The sequence below is a fragment of the Protopterus annectens genome, chromosome 10.part0, assembly GCF_019279795.1.
Source record: "Protopterus annectens isolate FY-2018-M chromosome 10.part0, PAN1.0, whole genome shotgun sequence".
Classification (NCBI taxonomy): Eukaryota; Metazoa; Chordata; order Ceratodontiformes; family Protopteridae; genus Protopterus; species Protopterus annectens.
This window is the reverse complement of record NC_056744.1, coordinates 1,306,782,063-1,306,802,673: the sequence shown is the minus strand read 5'-3', so window position 1 is coordinate 1,306,802,673 and position 20,611 is coordinate 1,306,782,063. Positions and strand designations below refer to the sequence as shown.

The 20,611-nt window shown below is 43.3% G+C and overlaps 1 protein-coding gene across 1 annotated transcript in view; it reads left to right on the top strand.

Moving 5' to 3' along the window:
* Positions 1-6,428: 6,428 nt before the first annotated feature.
* The window catches only part of LOC122813583 (glucosidase 2 subunit beta-like), a 1,646,077-nt gene continuing 1,631,894 nt past the window's right edge, over positions 6,429-20,611 (top strand). Inside the window, exon 1 of the mRNA XM_044085989.1 lies at positions 6,429-6,502. The gene's annotated coding sequence lies outside the window, so the exon portion shown is untranslated. The remainder of the gene's footprint in view (positions 6,503-20,611) is intronic.

Genomic DNA, 20,611 nt, shown 5'->3' with positions numbered 1-20,611 from the left:
CCCAAATCTGTCCACCCTCAAGCTGACAGCTTGGTTTCTCCACTTCCGTTCGTTGCCAGGCAGGAAACCCTTTCTTCGCCTGTCCGGGATATTATTTTGGCTTCTCATAAACCATCCACCAGAAAGCTTTACAGGGATAAATGGAGAAGATTCTCCATTTGGTCACGTAATCTGGAGCTAGACCCGTTCTCAGTCCCCATAGCCACTATTCTTCATTATTTGGCTGAGCTGTTCAACAAAGGGGCCTCTGCTTCCACCATTCAAGTCCATCTGGCAACTATTTCTAACATCCAAAACAGGTCTGAAGGAGTACCACTTATCTCCTCTTATCTTTGCAAGACCTTCCTCAAGGGTATTTTTCACAGCTGGCCTCCCATCAGACAGCCGGTAGAGGCATGGAATTTGTCCTGGGTTCTGCAGGCTCTCTCCCTTCTACCGTTTGTGCTGGCTGCCACTTGTGATCTAAAATTCTTATCATGGAAATCCTTATTCCTGGTGGCTATAACTTCAGCAAGACAAATTTCTGAATTACAAGCATTATGCATCAAGAGCCCTTATCTGACCTTTCATAAGGACAGAGTATCACTTCGAACTAACCCATCATTTCTCCCCAAAGTGGTTTCTGACTTTTCGATTAACCAGTCCATCGAACTCCCTTTGTTTTTCCCAAATTACTCTAACAAGGGAGAATGCTGCCTTCATTCTCTGGATGTTCATAGACAATTGTGCTTTTATCTGAACAGAACTAAATCATTTTGCAAGTCAGACCAGCTTTTCGTTTCCTTTGTGGGCCCTAGAATGGGAGGTGCAGTATCAAAGGTTACTTTATCTAAATGGCTCAGGGATTGCATTGCCTTCACATGTTCACTTACAGAGGGAGCTAAGCCTGTCCAAATCAAAGCTCACTCAGCTAGGGCTATTGCAGCATCTGTTGCCTACCACTCTAGGGCCTCCATGGATGACATTTGTGCATCTGCCATTTGAGCAAAACCCCACACTTTTATCAAGCATTTCAAATGGGATCTGATGTCCAGGAGAAGAGCGGCCTTTATTTCAATGGTTCTCAGGAATGTTCTTCCATAAGTGCCACCCAGGTTCTCCAAGTAGTTGGGGACTCGGTCCCATCAGTGATGAATAGGAAGAAGATTAACAACTTCAGATAAAGAAGTTATGTTTTACTATAACGTTCCATCTGAGTTGTTGATGATCTTCCATTCATCACACCCTACGCACCGACCCCCTCCTAAGGTTCCTGGCGGATCTTCTGGGTCTTTGTGGTGTATTAGGGTTTCTGCACAGAGATGGCCTCTCTTCCATGTTGCAGTATCCCACCCACCATTACCCCCAATTCACTCTCCTTTAGTCCCAGCTAATACCTGTACCTATCTATGCTGTTGTAGGACACCAAGGTCACACATTTGAAAAACACATGCATTCCTCCTGCTGGGCCGCCTTCTCTACCTGCTGGCCTTCAAGTTCTGAGGATCGTGTGTGTAGACGTCACATTTAAAACGCCTGGTTTATGGCCTTGTGTCCGACATCCCACGCACGGTGCAACAGCCAAGCTGAAGCTTTTCTATAGGTGCCGACGTACGAGTCTATACAACTATTCTTTTTCTCTGTCTTTGTTCCCATTAGTGCAGTGTGGCTGAGATCTGGATCTGACTGTGAGGCACTTCTCTCTAGAGGACTTCCTTCCCTCCTATCCAGAAGAACTCTCCCTTCCATTGGGGGATGATTCCTGAGCTGTGGGGTACTGGCTTTCAGTCTTGCATATCAGACTTCTTGGTCTGTTGTGATGTAGCTTTGCAGGGTTTCAAGTCTGGATTAGTTTGGTTCCCGGGGTCAAACAGATGGGAGCACATCAGTTTCACCTTCTGTCGTCATGTGTTGGTGATGTGGGGTAGGTTGGCACTGATATCTCCTCATGGCCATGTTCTTGTCTCTTTTTTAATTTCTCCAAGTCTTTTGGGTTTCTAATACCATGACGGGAATGGACCCCATTCCTAACTCAAAGTACGATTAAAGTCCATGAAGTAAGTATTGTTTCAGTCTTTGTTAGCCAGAAGTGCTCTTTGCAGCGCCTGCCCTGTGCCCAGTAATGACTCCTCCTGCAACTCGTACGGGGTTATGTGTATTGGTAACGTATCTAAATAAGACTGTTGATTCTTTTTTTATAAGAGCCATTGCTCCTACTACTAGTGTAACTGGGTATCTTTCTTCCACATTGCTCTTGTTTCTGCCTGCAAATCCTGATATGTTATGACTCAGTGTCTCTGTATGCTAGACACTGTATTCACTGGGTGTGGCAATTTCATAGGTAGGTACTAGGCTATCGGCTACATAAGCCTAGCCAACAAGGTTCCCTGGCATACGCCACCCAAGAAAGTTATTTTCCTGTGCCACTGTCGAGCAGAGACACAGAATTGATCCCCGGGGTGTATTTCCTATTTCCCATCCACTCATCAAGATTTTTCTTGAAGAGTGCTAATGAAAAACTTTGCTTGACATAGATGGGTAGCCTGTTCAAGAGTATGGGAAGTCTCTTAGACAGGAATCTATCCCTCCAGCATGTCCTGTTTATTGTGATGACAAGGTTTAGATTCCTAGACCGTGTAGCTCGGAGGGATTGGGATTTCTTTAGGTGTAGCATGTCCAACAACTCTGGGCTTGACATAGCTTTATATGTTAGGCAGAGATCATCTCGGAGTAAGCGATATGCTACGGAGTAAAGCTGGAGTTTTTTGAGGCGGTCAGTGTAGGGCATTTGTTTGAGGCCAGTAATCCTCTTTGTGAGGCATTTTTGTGGCCTTTCCAGCTGCTGCAGATGTCTTGTGAGGTACATTCCAAAAGGGGCGTTGTACTCTATAATCAGTCTGAGTGTCAAGTAGAGGGGAACAATGACCTCTTTTTTCCTGGATGAGAACCCTTTTATGATGGTGTGCCACGTAGAAAGACTTCATGACTACTGTGGCGATGTGACTATCAAGGAAGAGACTACTGTCCACCTGGGTCCCAAGGTCTCTTATCACGTCTTATTTTCAATGGTCAATGCACTATGTCCGGTTTTGTATCATCTATCTTTAGAACTGTTGGTAATGGGTAATCCCATGTGATGTAGATTTCATCATTTTCTATGATGCTTTGTGGCTCGTGGTTCCGGTGTTTTTCATCCACTTCAGTGCCTTAAATTTTGCACAATCCCCAGTCCAACGGTCTTGCCACATTATTATGCCTTTCAGTATACAGTCCTCCTGCCATTAGTGTGTCACAACTAGCAATGAAGTGTGCAACTGTTTCCAATTTGATTTTACAAAACCTACATTTGTCTGTTTCTCCCCCATGTTCATTAGACTTTGTAAACCAATGAATGTGTACATAGCCCACTTTCTTGGGCCCCCAGTAGTAACCTTTTATCGCTTGGTTTGAATTCTCCTCTCCTTAACCATTCCTGCGTTCAGTCCTGATCAACATGAGATTCTTCCATAAGTTTTCTATACTTGCAACTGGGTCCCTTTTATAACAACGAAAAGGCAATCTGTCGAATATTCCAGACCTTGAAATCAGATTTGGGAAGGTCTGCACCCCCAGCACCCCCCCACTAATTAATTATATATACCAACTCCGAGATCGCACTACAATGAGGAAAGGGTAAATTTTCCAATCTTCGCTGTACTATGATCTCACAAAATCGATCTCTAGTTCTGGAATATTCCACTTTTCGTTCATCTAATAGGGACCCCTTGCAACTGTATTTATGCATTTTCCAAATTTCTTGCCTTCTCATCTGGTCTTTCACCTTATATTCTTTCTTTTGTTTTTTGGCACATTCAGTTGCTGCGTGATTTTTTTTATCTGCTTCTGGTTTGATTTCCATTCCTGCATGATGCCGATATGCTTCTGCCAGACTAAGCAGAGAAGTCTTAAATTTATTCTCTTCATATTTCAAAACTTTCACTATGTTTGGATTTTGTCAGGTCAGCAGATATGTGTGCAGTCTGAAGATTGCAGATCAATACATGTAATCAGTTTCAAGGATTAATTTACGTCTTCTAAAGTATTCCTTACTGAGTTTTTTTTACATTTGTTCATGTTTTGTTGTTGATCCTTTATCAATTCCCAAATATTTATACACTCCCTCTTGCTCAAGTTCTTTTACATCGCATTCTTGTCCCAAACTAATGTTTTCTTGGTGTTGCAATTTTCCTGCTTTAAAGGGTCCTTTGGCAGTGCAGTGGTTAGCGTTGCCGCCTCACAGCAAGAGGTTCTCCGGTTCGATCCTCGGCTGGGGTGCCTTCTGTGTGGAGTCTTTATGTCCTCCTTGTGGTCGCGTGGGTTTCCTCCACATGCTCTGGTTTCCTCCCATATCCCAAATACATGTTGTAGGTGGATTGGCCACTCTAAATTGGCCCTAGGCGTGAGTGTGTGTGCCTTCTATGGAAGGTTGGGCGCCGGGCTGGCAACTCAATACCGTAAAAACTCCACTGCCAATCATGAGCGGACAGGTGATCCGCTGTGGCAACCCCTAACCGGGAAAAAGCTGAAAGACGAAGATTAAGACCAAGTGACATTCATATGTCATCTGAAAAAGTTTTGACAACTTGCAACTGTGCTTTCATTTCCTCAGCTGATGAGCTGTACAGTTAGAAATCATCAGCAAAGAGAAGATAAGTCTTTACACTTTCTTTTCTAGGAACCAAATTATAGCCATGGCTTAAACTGTTAAATAGACAGCTTAATGGGTAAAGGGCAAGGCAGAATAGCAGCAGTGACAATCACCCTGGAATATCCCCCTTTGAATTTTTGTCCCTCTGATAATAATTTGTCCTTTATCATGGCATAATTGCAAAGTGGTCTGCCACTGTTTCATGGTCACTGTAATGTAGTCGATCAGTGTAGCATGCATCTTACGCATTTTAAGCACTCTTTTATCCATGAATGTGGGATACTGTCAAATGCATTTTTGTAGCCAGTCCATGCCATACTTAGATTCTACCCCTTATTACAGTTCTCCACTACGACTTTATTTAACAATAAGTGATTCTTTGCTCAGTATGACTTTCTTTTATTGCCCTTTTTTTCTTTTGCCATAATTGAGTTTTCATCTAAGTGACTATAAACTCTGCCAGCATCAGTTCCAGTGCATAGTTTATAAGTCATCCTTGTCTCCAGTAAGCTTAGGTTGTTGGAAACAAAGGAGTTTTTCTCCTGACATGTGGCTTATGTTCTGCTTGGTGGAGTATTTGCCCCTTCTCTTGGTGGTTGGTTGAAGGTGTGATGGACCTTTGTCATATCCCTTGGTTCACTCCCCACTGGGAAGGAGAGTTTCCTCCAGCACTTATCCTCATTTGGGGGGGGGGGCCCAGTTGTTGTGTTCTGCGGTTATGTACTTGTGTTCCTCTGGGGGCATGCTTTACAGTTATGTAGGGTCTTAGTTTCTGGATACATTTTTTTGCCCTTTTTGAGCTGTATTCTTCCCCCAAGTGGTTTACTATTTGTAATTCTGCTCATCCTATGGGACCCATCAAGGAAGGTCGTTGATATGAAATATGTCAAAAGCGGTTTGTACTGTGTTTTTGGCCTATGAAGAGAAACCTATTTGACAGTTCACAGGCATCGTTTCTCTCCTTCTGTGGGTAAGGGTCTTCCAATCTGACTTGGCTTTGAGTTCAGAGTCAGATAAGTATATATTTCATATATCAGTTGATAGTAAGGGGATGACGCAGATTTGCATAGTTGCTTCATTTGAAGCAAGTTGACCTCTGGTGAATAGTGCTGAGCAGGTAGTCACAGGGAATTAACACATTTATATAGTCAGTGCTTGACATCACAGCATACGTTGCAGTGGATACATATCTAACCTGAAGAGGAAGATGACAATTTTTTTTAACTTCCTACAGTTTGCCATCAGCTGTCACCAGCTCTTTTCCTTGTTCACTGGGCCTACTGGACTTCCCTCCTTTGCCTCCCCAGCTCTGTCTGACCCACATCCAAGACTGATGAGGATGCTGTTGCAGTGTCATACTGCTGCCAGAGAGTGAGCGTGTGCAGCCCGCACACTTTGTTTGATCTTAATCACCATGCTGGGAGGGGGTGGGTCGTAACTGAAAGGGTAGGGGTGTAAAGAGAAAAATGCAATGTCAGAGTTTCTTGTTGGCCCAGTGACAGTGACACTGGCTTAGTATGCTGGAGATCTTGGGTTCAAGTCCCAAATGAGAGCTAGTGGCATTTCACTTCTATGATTCCAACAGAGCAGAATCAAAGGGATTTTGTAGATGAATTGTCTAACCCCGTTAGAAGCATATTGGTGAAAAATGTTTCCAGATTTGGTAAAACAGAGACAATAAATCATTTGCCTTTATGTGAATTAAGTGTACATATTCATGGAAATACAGAATTAAGTTATATATTTTTTATTTTTAGGGTTTCTTTGTCTGAAATTATTTCCCATTCAGAACTTGATCAGGATGGAGATGGCATCTTCTCCGAGACAGAGGCACAGGTGAGATGACTTAAAGGCTAGCTGATTTGATGTTTGAAGTCTACAACAGTAGCTTTTCTTTTACAGTGTGTAGAAGGTGATGCACATCATTTAAAGAATATTTGCAGATTATGCATCTTTCAGCACTACAGAAATCTTCTCTGGCCTCAAGTTGATATCCTTGCCAGTATTTTCATTTGCAGGTTTTATTGTTATTAAATTGTTGTAAACTGGACAGACCATAATACAGCTGTATCTCTGGAATCGCATTTTCTTAGCCTGGTTCCTTTTTTTTTTTTACTTCCAAGTGTCTGCACAAAATTTAATGTAGTTTGTCTCTCTGTTTGCTAATATGTGCTGATGGCATTACATTGTTAGCATGAGGCACACTCAGTTGGCATTGATATGGCTGGTTGGCAGATTTTTTTTTTCTTGTTTGTATTTAGTTCACATTTCAGATGGTTGCTGTAGAGTTATTGACTGTGCAGTATTAACATGTCTTAAGCGTACGATTCCCTCTAGTTTTACTTGTATGGTCAGGAGTGATATGACTTTTTTTTTTAATTTCATAGTCATCATACATTAACTTCAGAAGCAGGAACAGTTCACTTAACTTTCTGAAGAAATATGTTGCAAAAGTGATTTATCAAATGAACTGAAAATATGACCATGAATATTCTGCCAGCTACAAGACATCCATTCACAAAACATGAAATTAAACAGCAAGTCTGAATGTAAAATACTAAGCAACAGAAAAAAAAACAGCAACGGTGTTAATAGGCACTCTTAAATTGTACCTCTATGCTATCCCTGATTTTGCAGAACAATTCTCACTTTACCTCCTATTTTTGGCCAGAATTCAGTTATAAACCTCTCTGTGATTCTCTACAAGTGTTTATATTTTGGTATGGATGAGTAAAAAAAAGTTGGAAGCTTACCAAGAACTCCACAGTGCTCCTACTCCCGTAGTTATAACAACTTAGGCCTCCTGCTTGTTTAGATCTGAGCTGATCTTTTCTGCTATGACAATAGAACAGTGTAACGCCTTCAGAATTAAATAAATCAGGTGACAATTATCGGATCTTACTAAGCAAAATGAAGCAAGGTGCAATGAGATTGAAAACACTTGCTTCACTCTAATCAATTGCAGGAGCACACCTGTACTTCTGTAAATATGCTGGGCAGGACCTCTACCTCGAAAGCCACAATTAAGTTGCTGGAGCTTGAGTGTCACAACATTGATTATAGTGCTAGACTAAACCACTTGCTTTTCACTAAGTTAAAGGAATATATTGAGGGGAGTGATTGGACTGCTTATATGTGACAGAAGATTTCTGAATGGTCAGGCATTCTCATGGAGCAACTCCACATGGAGTGACCCCACAGAGTACATCTTTCAAACCCCCAAAGAAAGACTGTGGTCAAAATATTTTGGTAAGATCTGCTTCATTTCATTTGAAAGGAAGAATAAGGAAAGTACTTTGGTCCTCAGGAAAAATTATTACAGTGGACATCTTAAGGGTACTGTGTTTAGTGCAAAGACTTGGGCTCATTGTAATGCCTTCCTGCCAGCTATCCATTTAGCTAAGAATTGAACTTAGGCTTGTTTGCTGGGCCAAGTAATGTTTTTAGATGCAGAGGAAGCCAAATCCTGATTGCAGTCTATTGCCAAAGAGTTAAATATAGAGTCACAGCATTTACTGCAAAGGATTTGTCTACACTCCCAAAAGGAGTGACAGGGAACCAAAGAGAAACAAGCGTCTGCTTTTCCCAGGGTTTAACGATAAGATGAAAACCAGAGAGTGACTTGCTTAATCCCCTTGCTTGTTTCCAGTTTCCGAAAATGAAGGTTTTTAGACATACTTTTATAGTCGAAGTAGAATGTTAAGACATACCTGCCATTTATTTTCTGTGTGCAGTTATGTACACAGATCACAACTGTATTAGATTTCATTGACCCCTGTCTGATTGCACAGTCATTTTTTTCTTTAAGAGTTAACTCTGTATATTTTGTCATTCCATATAGGATTACTGGATGTCTGATCTTCAGAAGGCACCTCTTTTTTGCTACCCTCCTAATATAGACAAATGGTCTCCTGTTTGGATGTCACTTGGTATCTTGTAAATAGTTTACTAACCTCGAGTAGTTTAGTCATTGTTAGGCATGTTGGATTTTTCCCCCATAATGTATATACAAATAATTGTAGTGTTATGCCTTTGGATGCTGTTTTTCCTATTTTTGAACTACTACTGTAAGATGACACTTCATTCAAGGTGGGCGGAAATATTTTATCTGGCAATTTATCATGTTATGTAGTCCAATCTCGCTTACATTCTTACCTGTGGGTTCCTCGGCCATACTTTTTTAGCTCAAAGTCTTTCTATTGGCTGGGCTAAGATGGTATCCCATGCTGCACTGCTCTCTATCCCCAGATGCCACTCGTGTAGCTCGGACGTGGTCTCACTCTTGGCTGTGGCTAAGTACCCTTTTTCTTCTTTATCAGAGAAGTTTTTTGCAAAAAAGCTATTTTAATAGCCATTGTGTGTGTTCTTGTCTGTATTGTGGAAAAGTTGTGTTTATTGATTGTTTATTCTGCGGTTTCCCACTAGCTGTTTCCAACGGGCTAGGCCCACTTCATTAGAGGACCTAGTCTGTCCCCTTGCTTTCCTTGTGTTCTAAAAGTTTCCCGGGACTAAAACCGTTTAAATTAGAGGAATTAGTCCTCCCCCACTTGTGTTTGTGTCTGAGGATCGTTTAACTTGGAGATCTTGTGGTATTCTGTCTGTTGTAGGCTTTTTCCCACTTTGTGACTGTTTGACCATTGGTCGATTTTTTTCAGTGGTTAATTGTTGGTTAACTTATGTCCAAAGATACTAAGGAGCATAAGCCCTCAGGCTTCAAGAAATGCTCTAGGTGCAGTTATAAAATGTCCATTAGCGATGGACACTCTGTGTGTAGTGTCTGGGAGCGATTCATCTCCAGGAATCGTAAGATGACTCTTCATTCAAGGTGGGCGGAAATATTTTATCTGGCAATTTATCTTTTAGACAATAATGGCATTTAAATGTTTTCCTGGAATGTCTTTGGCTTGAATTCCCTGTAAAGAAGTCTAAGATTTTGCTTGCCTAAACATTAGGCCCAAGCAATAATTATATTTCAAGAAACACACCTGTCAGGAGATGAACATGTAGAGTTATCTAGGTTAGGTTTTCACTTTGTGATTGGGACTTCTTACCAAGGTGGAAAGCGAACTATGGTTGTATTCTTAATCAAAAGATCCCATTTACTCTGGAGGTGTAGGTATGAGATAAGGCAGGGCAGGTATATTGCATGTAAAGGATGGCCACGTCCATTAAAGATTACATTAATCAATGTATACATTCCTCCAGGTACTAAATTGGCGAAGATGTCCCTAGAGATCTAATGGCTTTCAGGGAAGGCATGACTGTATTTGCAGGGGACTGGAACACTGTTTTTGAAGGGGACAACGTCCATTCAGGTCCTAAAGTAGCTAACATGCCTGCCCTGGGAAGATTTCTTGCGAAGTATTTTTGATCAGTACGATTTATAGATATAATGAAGAAAAGCTCTAGAGGTAAACTGGGCATATGCATGCTACTCATATAGATACCACACTTTCTCTACAATAGGCAAAATGTTGGTGTTTGCGGAACACAGATATCTGTTATGAGAAGAAGACATGGGTACCAGATTTTTTTTTGATCGTGCTGACCTAACCTTCTCTATTAAAACTGAGCAGAAACCATTACAGCATGCCTTCTGTTGACAGAGGTTATCGTGCTCTGCTCACCATTTTCGGACCATTCGGACACCCAACTTCTTTTTGCAGAAAGTTGTAAGATTCTGTGCCTGGGAGTCCTCCACAATTCTTACTGTAACCCTAACCATCACTCACACTTGATGGTTGAAATCCTTGGCCCATAAACACTGGCAGGCATATTTTGATCGGTCAAAGTACAGACAACGTGCATAAAGCACACGCACATGATAGTGCGTGGTTGTGCCTTCTCTTTGTAAACAGTGCCATTTTGTGTTGCCACTTGGGTCTCGTAAGTCTTCAAATTAACCCCCCCCCCAGACAAAATGAGTGCAAAAAGAAAGAGCTATTCCGTCGAGTACAAGAAAGAAATCGTGGCAGACTCCTGGGGAAAAGAATCTGACGCTTTCTGCAAAGAGAAAAAGTTAGATCTTCAAATGGTCTGAAAATGGTGTGGAGTGGGAGTGTACGATAACCTCAGTCAACAGGCCGAAGAGGGAGGTGTTAAGAAGTGTATGTATGGATCAGGTTGAAAACCATTATTTCCTGAGCTGGAAGACATAATCTGTGAGTGGATTTCTAACAGGAGAGCAAAGGCTTTGGTTGTGCTCAGGGCTGATATCCAAGCTTTTGCCTTTGCAATGGCACCACAGTTAGAAATAGCCCTAGAAAAATTCAAAACATCACAACATTGGGTGGATGGCTTCCTTCAGTGATATGTACTGTCTCTAAGAAGATCAACAACACTGTTCAAGCTGGAAGATACTGAAGTTATTAAACGTGCACTTGGCGTTCAAGTCCTTTGTTGATGGCATTGACTTTTCTAAAAACAAACTCCCCAACATGATTGCTTTGGATGAAACTGCAGTGTTTATGGGCCAACGATCTCAAACAACAATTGATCAGAGGGCTACCTGATCAATCTACATTCCCTCCGCTGGTTACGAGAGTGCACGTGTTACCTGTATTTTGGCAATTCATGTAGATGGAAAGAAAATCACACCTCTAATCATTAGTAAGGGTCAGAAAAATAAGACTGAATGTGTTTCAGGCATTTACATTCTTGAAACCGAAAAAGCCTGGTGCACACAAGCAGCTATAAGGAAGTGGGTCGATGTAATGCTGCCACTTGATGTCCTTCAAGAATGCAACTGCAGTCATAACATATGGGTTGTCCTGCCTCAGGCAGCCCTCGGTCGGCCGGATTCCAAAGTCTGGGTCCGACGTCGGCTGATGTCGCATTTCTCTCCGACGTCAGAGCGGCTGGAGTACATAAGCATCAGCCGACGCCATCTTCTTCTGTCTTTCTTGCCGCGCGGTGCCCGAAGCAGAAGCAGTTCGCAAGTGCCGGTCGGTCAGCTCCTGTATTCTTCGAAACCGAAGTCATCAAAAAAGCTAAGTACCCCGTTGCGGACCTTTTCTTGCCTCAGCCGATGTCAGAAATTACTGAAAAAGTAAATAATTGTTTGTCTTGTGGTAAACAAATACCTCATAAGGATTTCCATTCTTACTGCCTCCCTTGCCTTGGCCCAGACCACGGCGTCTCGGCCTGTGCCGCCTGTGCTCGCTTCAACAAGCGCACTCTCAGGCGCCGGGCGGAGTTCGCTGAAGACTTTTTCGGCGAAAAATTTGATTACACAATGCCGTCAGAACAACCGACAACGCATACTCCTAAGAAACGAAAAGACCGGGACCGACATCCTCAGCCCGCGTCTTCCACCGACACCACACCAAAACTTAACGCAAGTGCCCCGGTTCCTTCTGAGGCAGTTATTCCACCGCTTCGAACCGAAGACACCGCATTACCGATACCGGAGGCCACTCCGCCAGTTATTAATTTTCCTCCGGATACTGAAACCGAGGAGATGCCCGAGACCATTGCTGTTGATAAGGTCACTCCTGCACGTGGAGCGGCTAGGCCTCCCATGTCCATGTCTATCAAGGCCTACACACGGGCTAAGGCAGCCAGCAAGACCAAGCATCTTACTGCTAAAACCTTACCTCAGCCCACTCCTGACACTCAAATCATGTCTTTGGCCGCAGATTTAATTTCCCTGATCAGAGGTTCCCAGGCCCATCCTGAGAGAGGATCCCAGCCTGCTCCTGATAAGAGGCCCAGGGTTGAACCCTCTGACCCTCTTCCTTCAGATGAAGATTCTGAGGACTCTGTTCACTCCGAAAGCCAGGAAGAGCCCTTCAAGACCTATGAGGATTCAGATGCAGAGGACTCCATTCCCTCGGCCTCTCCTCCTGAGGATATTTCTTTTGGGGAAGTTCTGCATTCCATGAGGGAGCATTTTCAGTGGCAAGGCCAGGAATATTCTGATTCCAGAAAGCGCCTTCGAACATTCCTTAAAAAACCCCAGCACAGACACTTAGCTATACCTCCTGTGCTTGATGTTTTGGATGATCTGTACTCTGACTCCAGTGTTACCCCTGATACTCTTCCCCCTGCTCCTGTCAAGCCTGACAGATACTATAGTGTCCCACAAACCCATTCTCATTTCTTTAGGGCCCATGCTGTTCATTTAGAAACTATTTCCCAGGGACCTAAAGGGGTTTCAGCTACCACCTCCAAAAATCCTTTACCTTCTGACAGGGAAGCAAGGTCCTTGGAGAGATGGGGGAAGAAGGTTTACACCTCCACTACTTTATCTGTGAGAGCTCTCAATTGTCTCTTTCACATGTTTCAATATCAGGATTTCCTGTTAGATGATTTACAGAAAAAATTGGCCTCTCCTGAACCTTTAGATAGGAAGTCTTTGCAAGAGGCTGTTCATAATTCTCAGCAGGTTAGCAATCACTTTCTACAGTGTGGATATGATGCATTGGAAGCTTCATGTAGGGCAGCTATGACAGGGGCGGTCATTCGTAGACATGCATGGTTAAAAGAACAACCTTTACCAGATCATGTTAAGGCAAAACTTCTTGATGCACCCTTGGAAAAGAACAAGCTCTTCGGTGCTAATGCTAAAGATGTGTTCAAGAAGTCCATTGAGGAAAAAGCCAAGTCAGTTCAGACAGTCAAAGATTTCCTCCAGGTTCAGCCCCCCAGATTCAGCAGGAACTGGCCTTCTAAAAATTGGTCCTTTCCTAATCCTGAAAGATTTCGAAGGGGCAAAAACAGGCGTGCCCGAGGAAGAGGGCAATATAGAGGATCCTACAGGGGACGACAGTGGCAACCAGCAAACCAAAGAGGTGACACAGGGGTTTCTCCTGCCCCGCAGGGACAATCTCAATGACTTTCCTCTAGTTCCGCTTACCAAGGAGCAAACAGAAGCTCCCTTGGGTGGAAAATTATCTTTGTTTTCAAACAATTGGCACAAACTGACAAAAGACAAATGGATTTTGGACATTATAGACCACGGTTACAGGTTCCATTTTCATACCTTGCCAAGAAAACAGGGCATGCCAAACCTTCCACAAAATCAGAGGACAGAGGCTATCAAGCAAATTTCTCTGCTTGCTCAGATCAAAGCAATAGAAAAGTTCCACTACAAGAACAAGGTCAGGATTTTATTCAAGACTGTTCCTTGTTCCAAGAAAAGAAACTCAATGGAGACCAATACTGGATTTGTCCACTTTAAACACTTTTCTCATAGTACCAAAGTTCAAAATGCTGACTCTACAGCAACTCCTTCCCATGCTGGGCAAGGGGTCTTGGCTGATTACTCTGGACCTCAAGGAGGCATACCTGCATGTCCCTATCAGACACAGTTGCAGAAGATACCTCAGATTTCTTGCAGGGCCAGAGCATTATCAATTCTCAGCATTGCCATTTGGCTTATCTACTGCGCCCAGAGTAATGCCTGGCATCAGTAATTGCTCATTGCAGGCTCCAGGGGATTCAAATCTACCCGTACCTGGACGATTGCCTCATTCAAGCGGACAACAAACTAACCTTGACAAAAAACTTGAATTATGTCATACACTTGCTACAGGCTCTGGGATACACAGTCAACTTTCAAAAGTCAAGACTTCAACCATCCCAGCAAATAACCTTCTTAGGAGCCAAACTAGACACAGCCTCTCAAATGGCTTACCTGACAGAAGACAAGCAAAAGAAGTTAACTCATTACTTCAAAAGTCTAGCAAAACTCACCCAGATGACTGCAAGGAGATTCCTACAGGCCCTGGGTTACATGGCATCCTGCATTCTCCTGGTTCCACTAGCAAGACTACACGAGAAAGCTTCAATGGTACCTAAAAAGCTTATGGTCCCAACACAACAACAACAACCTAGAAGGAACTTTACCACTCATTCCATGTCTTCAAAAGGAATTTCTATGGTGGGCCACAGTAAGCCAGTCAAACACAGGTATGTCATTCAAAAAACCTCAGATAACACAGACCATGACCACAGACGCCTCAGACCTTGGATGGGGGGCGCACTTGGAGGGCAGATGTATTCAAGGACAATGGTCGAAACACATCTGCATATCAACCAAAAAGAAATGCTGGCAGTAATGCATGCCATCGAGGCCTTCGGACAACAACTTCAACAAGGCCACCTACTAATACGGACAGACAACACCACTGTGATGTGGTACATAAACAAGCAGGGGGGCACTCATTCTTATCCCCTTTGCAGACTGACAATGAATCTTTGGGAAAAATCACTGAGTTTAAACATACAGCTACAATCCCAGTTTGTTCCAGGCAAAGACAATGTTCTGGCGGACAGTCGAAGCAGGAATTTCCTAGACCCCCACGAATGGAGGTTACATCCAGACATTTTCATACGACTCACCTCGACATGGGGCAGGCCGGACGTAGACTTATTTGCCTCCCACCTCAATCATCACCTACAAAAGTTCTGCTCAAGGACATATCATCCACAAGCATGGAAAATAGATGCTCTCTCATTCAACTGGAGCTCCCTAACAATCTATGCATTTCCACCTCTGACACCGATGACCACAGTGTTACTAAAGATCAAAGCAGAGCAGCCGAAGGGGATCTTAATAGCTCCAGACTGGCCAAGACAACACTGGTACCCACTACTACGGAGCATATGTCACAACAAAATGTGGGCCCTTCCTCAATGGCCCCAACTTTTGACTCAACACAACTTCAGGACAGTTCATCCCAACATCCAGACGCTACAGCTAACAGCTTGGGAGATCCCATAAATAACCTCAATTTACCTCTCTCCAAGGAAGTCCAGCGGATACTAACAGAAGCCCGCAGACCATCCACCAGAAAGGCTTACTCAGCCAAATGGAAGAGATTCAGCATTTGGAATACCAACAAGGGTCATGATGCATCACTTTTGAGCATTCCACTCATTCTGGAATACTTGGCAGATATGCTACATAACGGACTTTCATACTCTTCCATAAAAATACATGCTTCAGCTATCTCAGCTAGGTACAACACTGATCCACCTGTATTTTCACATCCTTTGTTAAGGCAATTTCTTAGAGGAATCAAGAATATAAAGCCCCCAAGAAAGGCACCAGTACCAGCTTGAGATCACAATTTTGTCCTAGAAAAATTGACTCTACCTCCATTCGAGCCAGCAGCTTCTGTGGATTTACAATTTCTTTCCTGGAAGACAGCTTTCCTGCTGGCCATTACCTCAGCAAGAAGGGTTTCGGAATTACAGGCCCTAATGGCAATACCACTGTTCATAACTTTTCACAGAGACAGGGTCTCCTTACGAACCAACCCTACCTTTCTACCAAAAGTGGTATCTAGGGTTGCTTTAAATCAAGCAGTTCACCTGCCTACTTTCTTTCCCATTCCTGAGAACAAAGGGGAAAGACCGTTACATACCTTGGACATACACAGGCAACTTCGCTACTACCTAGACAGAACCAAGACCAGTAGGAAGTCTGATCAGTTTTTTGTAGCTTACGCCCCTGGAGTACAAGGAAAAGCAATTTCCAAACAGACAATTTCAAAATGGATTGGACATTGCATCAAATTCTGCTATTCCTTTCATGGAAAGTGTGTGCCAGCCAATGTCAGACCACACTCCACCAGAGCTACAGCCACCTCTACAGCATTCTTAAGAGGGGTGCCTACAAAAGACATTCTAGAAGCTGCTACATGGAGCTCCTTGCATACATTTTCCAAACACTACAATCTCCCTTTATATTCCAGATCCAGAGCAGGCTTTGCTTCGGCAGTCCTGCAGGGATTGATAGCTACACCATCCCTTTCTTAGAGCATACCACCTCCCCCAGCTAAGCTATGGTATTCAACCCATATGTTATGACTGCAGTTGCATTCTTGAAGGACATAGTACAGTTTTGTACCTACCATAAATGTAGATGTCCGATAGATATGCATCTGCAGTCGGGTTTTCCCTCCCTCCTTCCCCTCTATGCCTTGGGTCCACTATTATCCCTGTTCTCCTTAGCTGGGGATATCTGTTATGGTGTATCTGTTTATTGCTTATTTATTTGTATGGAAACCTATTATTGTCTCCCAATTTGATTACAGCCTTCCTTGGAGGGCACCTGGCATCTGGGGCAAGAAACACTGAAGAAGATGGCGTCGGCTGATGCTTATGTACTCCAGCCGCTCTGACGTCGGAGAGAAATGCAACATCAGCCGACGTCGGACCCAGACTTTGGAATCCGGCCGACCGAGGGCTGCCTGAGGCAGGACAACCCATATGTTATGACTGCAGTTGCATATCTATCAGACATCTACATTTATGGTAGGTACAAAACTGTACTTTTTGTGAGGTGGCAAAACAGGTCTTCTAGTCTGGGATTCAGCCAGCGCTCACCGCGCTAATGAAATGAAGAAATCCCTTGCACAGAGAAGAATAGATCAAATAATGATTCCCGCAGGAATAACTGTCTATCTCCAGACTCTTGATATTGCAATAAACAAGCCATTCAAGGACCATTTGTGCATGGAACTCAATGACTACATTGAAAATAAAATGGAGAGAAATCAGCATGGAAACTGTGAAGCCTAGCCTGCAAGAGGTCGTGACTTGGGTGAAAAATTCATGGGATATAATTACTGACAGCTGTGTTGCCAATGCAATACGAGCAGGCTACTTGTTCAAGCAGTGCTCATTTAAGGAGAGCTCTATTGCTAGGCATGACAGATTGGGCCAATAGTTCCACAGGAAATGGCATCACAAGAAATTTAGGTCGAAATTCAGGGGTTGGACGCTTATGACAATGTTACAGAAGATGATGACATGACTGTATTTGAATAACTGTGAAAGCCAAAGTGCAGATATTCTGAAGTTGAAATGTTTGGTGCACTGTTTATTTAGAATTCTCACACAACTGTTTTAACGTGTTACTTAGAACTGTTGTCCAATAACAGAAAAGTACAAAATAAATGTCAATTTGTGTTCATGAATAAATATCAATTTTTGTACATGAATAAATGTTGATTTGTGTTCATTAATGTTGATTTTTGTACATGAATAAGTGAATAAAGGTAGATTGTTGGATGGTGTGGATAAATAAGGCATCCCCTGATAATAAGCCCTAATGCGTATTTTGGCGGGGGAAGGAGTAAAAGACCTGGTCTTATTTTCGGGGAAATATGGAATATATATATATATATATATATATATATATATATATATATATATATATACACACACACACACACACACACACACACACATTTTATATATGTATATTTATAAAGAGAGAGAGAGAGAAAAGTAATATATAGGATAATTTTAAATGGTTGAGCCAGCAAATATGCTTTGATACACTCTGACCTGAAAGTGAATAACTCAGTTGTCTTGCAGCTATGGGATGTTATGTAAAGTGAGATGGTAGAAAAGATAAGTTATATTTATTTCAGAAAAAAAGAGATCAGAATAAACAGGTACAAGATTTGTAGAAAAGATTGGAAGAATTACAGACCTTAGATCTTAGGGACAGACAAGGAGGCAGTAATGAAATATCTCCAGTCACAATAACTGAAATATTTTTCTGAATGTTGAGTGTAAAACCTGCTAACAACTTTAAAGATGTGCCAACCCTCCACTGGGCTAGTAATAATGGTGCCTCACTCCTCACCACTGGCAACAGTGGGGGACGTACACTGGGAGGATGACTGGTACACACACAGTATTTCCAGATGCAGCTCTCTGCATCAAGTGCAATTTCCCTTAAGAGCACACAGAGACCATAGTCAGTCCGAGGCTGGTTTCTCTCTCTCTTCTGCAGATCCCCAATAAGACTTTCCACTGGCACAGCTATAGTGTTGAGGTCTCAGCTGTGTGGCCAAGCGAAGACCTCCTGCACCCTCTCTGTGCAATCAGTGCTTTGTGTCCCTGCCCAAGTAGCTGATGCACACACTCTTTGAGGTTTAATTTACATGCACACACACATGCCTGGGAAAGGCTGGCACAGGTTTGCTACTATGTCCCCTTTATTCCCAGACTATAGGATAGTTATCACTGCCACCAGACAACTCCTTATCTGCTACTTTAACCAAGTAGTTTGACCAAGAGCAAGGCTGTTATGAGTGGCCCACACAGTGTCACCAAATAAATTTGCAAGTAATCTCAAAACTTACTCTAGACAGATAAACCACAATGAAAGCTTTAAATATATTTAATAATAAAAGAACAATAAAGTACTCAGTATATATTCACAGTGAAATCAGAGTTCAAAATCACATGAAATATTTAAAACAACATTGCAGGACAGTCTCAAATAAATAAAGAAAAATATCTAAACTAAGCGTTGCTATATTTCTGACTATATCCAAGAGAATTGTACTGTTCCCTAGAAACTTACTTCATCAGAGCAAGGCATGTGTGTGGTGAAGGGATCTGGTCAGGTCCAAGACAGAATACAGAATCGACTGTCTCAGTTCTCAGATTAATATCTCAAATATTACTGCTGAGATAGCTTGCAAAATAACATCAATGTTAAGTTGTCAGTCTCGCCTTCATTCTTGCTTGATGGGTCCGGAGCCGATCCTCGGCTCCGACTCGGCACTTGCTAAGCTCGAGAGTCACTTTTACCAGCTCGAGGCAGCCCCATATCCCATGATGCAAGGCGGTAAGTATCCAGATCTCGTTTGCCGCTTCGCTGATGAGGTCCTCCTTTTACCAGCTCCTGGTAAGTGTTTAAATTTAAACTGCTTTTAGCCCCTTTCCAGATAAAAACTATTTTTTCTTAGAAATCTTTAATTTTTAGTTAATTGTAAGCCCCTTTTTGACTAAATTTATTCTTCCTCCTTAATTTTTTTAGTCAGGCCTTCTTTCCCTCCCATCCCCCCCCCCGTTAGGGTGTGTGTGTGTGTGTGAGGTTTTTATTGGTTATACTTTAATTTTAATTGTCTGATTGGGACTGTGTGTGTACTTTTTCTGTATCCACTATGTCCAAAGAGCAGAGTGTCTCAGGCTTTAAGAAGTGGGACTCGTGCTGTCAGAAGATGTCTCTGACAGACGGTCACACTTCTTGCTTATACTGCCTGGGACCTCTCCACCTGCAGGAGTCCTGTGCAATATGTCACTCTTTTAGCCAGAGAGTCCTGCAGGAAAGGAGAAACAAGCTCATTTTAAGGGGACTCCTTAAACCGGAGGGCTCCCTGGCCAAATCGGCTCCGGGAAAGCCTTCCAAGACTAAGGCCCAGGACCTGTACCAAAGCCTTCGGCCTTGGCTCCGACTTTGTCGGAGTCGAGATCGGCTCCGGCTGGAGCCGATCCGACCTTGACTAAATCCTCGGCACCGATGGCTATCGGTGCCGATACTTCTATGGTCACTTTGGTGTCGGTTCAGACTGGCTCCGACCACCATGTGGCCCAAGCTCCGGTGTCGGCGCCGACCGGCTCCGACACTGCTATTCTGATACCTACTTCGGCTCCGGCTGGAGCCGATGCATCTAGATCTTCTCTCGGAGCCGAAAAGTTATCGGCTCCGACTGGATCAGTGGGTTTGTCGGCTCCGATGGTTCCTTCGAGGAAGAGGTCCAGGTCCCCCTCTTTGGAACCGATTCTGTCGGCTCCGACCTCACCTCTTCTTTCGGATCGGAGCCATTGGAGCCGGTCATCTAGGTCTTCCAGGTTATCTGACCATGATTTAGAGAGGGTGGTAAGCAGATTATTAAAATCATGGGCGCTGGCCCAGATGCTTCATAGTCCGTCTCAACAGACGACTATTAGTCCACACCCCCTTCAAGTTCCTCCTTCGACTCTACAACAGAGTTTGGAGCTGGAGTCTACGGGAATAGTTACGGCTATGGCTGAGGGGCAGATACCCCCTCCTTCTGCACCTTCAGCATCTACTCTTATCTCCTCCTCAAGACCTTCCTTGGAGGGATTCGGTGGTCGGGCTTCCCTGGTCTCCTCCGAGGGGGTGAGTGGCATCGGACCCTTGTCCGACCCGCTCTTCCCCTTGGAGCT